The sequence below is a fragment of the Mytilus galloprovincialis genome, chromosome 9, assembly GCF_965363235.1.
Source record: "Mytilus galloprovincialis chromosome 9, xbMytGall1.hap1.1, whole genome shotgun sequence".
NCBI classification, from domain to species: Eukaryota; Metazoa; Mollusca; class Bivalvia; order Mytilida; family Mytilidae; genus Mytilus; species Mytilus galloprovincialis.
Genome location: NC_134846.1, coordinates 19,717,996 through 19,722,195, shown reverse-complemented (window position 1 = coordinate 19,722,195; position 4,200 = coordinate 19,717,996). Strand labels below are relative to the sequence as shown.

Below are 4,200 nucleotides of genomic sequence, written 5' to 3'. Positions count from 1 at the left end.
GGATTTATCTTGTTTTTTGTTTAAATGTGTCTTCCCTGATCATCATATTTTAGTGTTGATGTTCATGTAATTTTAAGAATCTTTTAAAGAACAACTTATTGCTGCTAAATACTGGGTTTCACTGAATTGTTGATTTTGTGCTCATATCTACCTGATTATTTGTATTAAAAGAAGTAAACATTCATGTGTTATTTTTATAAAACTAAGTCAGCTAAGACCATGACTATCAATTGTTGAATTGAGCTATAAGGTGTTTCATCATTGGTAAACAATGCACTTTTGTTCATTGTGTATAGAATTATTATATATAATGCTTTAGTTGTTGTTGTTGAGAACATTTGGTCAAATTGGATTTTGTTCATTGTTTTAGCCACATGATTAGGCTGGATTTTCATCTTTTCATTTTGTAAACTTTCGCAAGTTTGGTCTTTGACAGTAAGGTATATACAGTACATGTATTGATTTTGCTCATTGTTGACAGCCATACAGTAACCTTCAAATTCAGTTATGTACCTTTACATTATCGCAATTACATGTCATCTCCTGTTTTTCCTTGTATCATCTTTAGACTATTTTGTGAATAATATGATTAATATTGTCCATAGTTTTGCATGTACATGTGTACTAGAAACTTGTCATCAATGTTGTCACATAAAAGGCAGAAGTTGAAACTCAAACTAAAGCAATTTAGATTTAAATCTATTTATCTCAAACACAACATATATTACATATATACATGTATACACAAACAGTGTAACTCTTTAATTTAGACAATAGTCTCTCAATACTTGTTATGTTGTCATACACACTTGGCAATCCTAACCAGATATCATGTTCTCTACTAAGGTCGATGCCGTGAACATATAACTTTGCTGAAAAATCTTTGTTGATTAGGATAGTTAATTTAACATACACACTTTAAGATGATGGATGATGTTCTATAATTTGCAAGTGTTCACTGGAAGCAGAATTATATACATATGGAAAAGTTGGACTAGTACAAATTGTCTTTTTCAATGCCTAGTAAGGGTCTTCTAGATCTGAAGATATTACACATTCTTTTTTGCATTCAAGTTTAATATGTTGATTAACATCAATTTCTTCATCTAACGAAAGTTCTGACACTGTCTGGTTATCGGACAAATATGAATGATCCAAAGAGACTGAATCCACACTGGTGCATGTAAGCTCTTCTGTTTCAGATGACAGAAGATCTTCATCATGTGCGATGTCTGGCGTACGTGCATGTATTTCAGTTTGCCCTTTGTCTAATTTTGGTTTGCCAGTTCCATGTCTTTTCCTGTGATATGGCACATTCTACCATTACTTCCTCTTAGGCATTCTATAAAGTAATGAGGACACAAATTAATAAACAGAAGAAAAAAAAACCCAAAACTAGGAAACATATAATATGAAATTTGTTAAAAAACCCAAAATGGAGCTCTAGTCAATAGATATAAACAATTCACCAAAGTATAATCTAAATATTGATTAAACTGTTTTTGAGCTAGTGTCCGACATGCTGACAACAGACAACGTTATACCAGAAATTAATATGGGCGTATAAAAAAACTGTTTATATTATTTAAATTGTAATTTTTCCAAGTTGTACATTGTGACCTGGCGTTAATATTTATTGGTTATTTCACTAAAATCATTCGATTAAAGCATACAAACACCAACAATGACCAAAACATGTATATGTCAACCTGGAATAATATATATTTCATACCAAGTCATGTTTTATAACAAATTCAGTGTGTCAAAGTGTGTTAACTTTGATAAGTAAACCAAATGCTTGTTTCAAATTGATTTTAGCAAGTGCTGTGGGGAAAAATGTACATTGATACTTGGGAATTGATGTACTGATACTGTGAGCACCTGTTTCTGAAGTGTGTGAGTATTGCATATGAATGTTGAGTCTGTAGATGTTGTTTTAAACATTGATAATTCCAGTTCAGGACTGTATCACTTTATAACACTGGATGTTGACCTTGACAATCCAGAGAAGCTGCGTGCTAAAACCTATTATGCAACCCCGACCGCACTAATTATTGTTTCTTAACACGATTATTCTATTTTTATCATTTTTGATATTGCATGAGCATGATGAGGGACCCCTGATAACTGAGACAGAAGTATAAGACAAATAAAAAATATAGATATAGGAAGATGTGGTGTGAAATCCAATTAACAATTTATAAAGGTAAACCATAATAGGTCAATGTACAGCCTTCAACATGGAGCCTTGGCTCACACTAAACAACAAGCTATAAAGGGCCCCAAATTTACCAGTGTAAAACCATTCAAATGGGAAAACCAACGGTCTATCTATGTTTTATGCCAGATAGGAGGCTTAATTTTGCCCAGTAAGCTCAAAAGCATGTAAGGAACAAAAGACCATTAAAGTACATTTTGTTTACTAATCCTATATTGACTCTGGAGCTGCTAATAAACTGCATTGCCCCGGTTCAGATATTTTGAGAACGAAAAAAATGAAAATTAATATTAGCAAAGAAAGGCTCAATATCTATTTCATTTTCCAAAATAGGAAGTTACTTTTTTCTCTGCAAGTCTAAATATATCTAATGTAAGGAACAAAATAACTTTTATGCATTTTTATGCAATGTGCATTGACCTTATACCTACAAACTAGCAGCTCTGCTCTGATAAGTAAATATTATGAAACAAAACAGAGCTGTTAAACAATTGTTCATTTTGTAGCTCAATATTTAATCAAATACTCAACATAAGAAGCTGAAATTTGCTATGCAAGTGTAAAAAGGTCTAAGAAATGGGAAAAAATAATGCAATATGTGATTGTATAGCCTATATTCAACAATATAGCTGCAAAATAGCATCCCTGCTCTGATTGGTAAATAATTGACAAAAAAGATGGAGGGGTGAAATAACTTCAATATTTGACTAACCACTTAACAAATAGAGTTGAAACTTGCTATGCAAACGTAAATATAAAACAGGCAAGGAACTCATTCAACCTAGATCGTCTTTTAACACCAAAAATGCAACTTTAGCTGAAAAAATGCAAGCCCATTCTCCATGGAAGTCGCCATTTTGTTTACCGAAAAGGGCTGATTTATATGTTATATTACACGTGAAATACACAACAAAAGACGCTCTAATTTCATCTGCAAACGTAAATATTATCTAAAACTTGAAATTAAATAATTTTGTACAAGTAAATGCAATAAAAATGAATAATTTCAATGCAACATGACGGGTCATACCACCTCGGTCTCAGCATCATGGGCAGCATCTGGCATCCTTACTTATAATCACTTATTATGATGTTTATAAGCGTATTATGATGTTTTTGTAGTGAAATATCATTTAATACCATAAATTTACATCTACTTAATATGTTTTTGTTTATTCATATAATGTTTTTATACTTACAAATTGATGAAGAAATCTCGAAGCGGCGGTTCCCGCTGAAGCTTTCTGCAGATCTCGTGTTTTCTCGCGATTCGCGGTACTTCTCGGATTTTATCAAGACGGTATCGGGAGTTTCCTATCCTTCTAATATACGTCCTTGAGACGATGGATTCAAAATATATGATGGAACATCAGATGAAATTATAGATTTTTTTCGTCTAGTAAATGATTATAACCCCTTATTAAAGTTCACCTATGAAATCAAAAAAGATAAAATGTCGTTCTTGGATGTTGATGTAATTAAAGGTCAAAGATTTACAACATATGGCATTCTTGACCTCGAAATACATTTTAAAGAAACAAATTCTTATCTGTTTCTGCACAGAAATAGCTGTCACTCACAGCATGTATTCAGAGGATTTATTAAAGGTGAAGCAATACGGCAAATTAGAAATACAAGTGACCATAACAAATTAATAAACAATCTAACTAATTTCAAAGTGAAATTATTAGATAGGGGTTATGATAACGTGGAAATAGATAATAGTATTACTGATGCTTTATCAATTGACCGTACTGATTTATTACAACAAAACAAATCTAAAGAGAAGCAAAGTATTCCGTTAGTTTTAATAACTAATATAATCCATATATACGTAAAATAAGGAAACGTATAATGAAGCACTGGCATTTATTACAGTTCGACGAAGACTGTGTACAAATATTCAATACAGCACCAATAGTTGCGTATAGCAAACATAAAAGTATTGGAGATATGCTTAGTAGATCAAAGTTAAAGACTTT

The 4,200-nt window shown here is 31.8% G+C and overlaps 1 long non-coding RNA gene across 1 annotated transcript; it reads right to left on the bottom strand.

The window, feature by feature from the left end:
• Window positions 1-686: 686 nt before the first annotated feature.
• On the bottom strand, window positions 687-3,550 carry LOC143044575 (uncharacterized). Its single transcript, XR_012968717.1, has 2 exons — window positions 3,418-3,550; window positions 687-1,342 (listed from the first exon to the last, which is right to left on the bottom strand). It is a non-coding gene; the product is annotated as an uncharacterized LOC143044575 (long non-coding RNA).
• Between the last annotated feature and the right edge of the window lie 650 nt (window positions 3,551-4,200).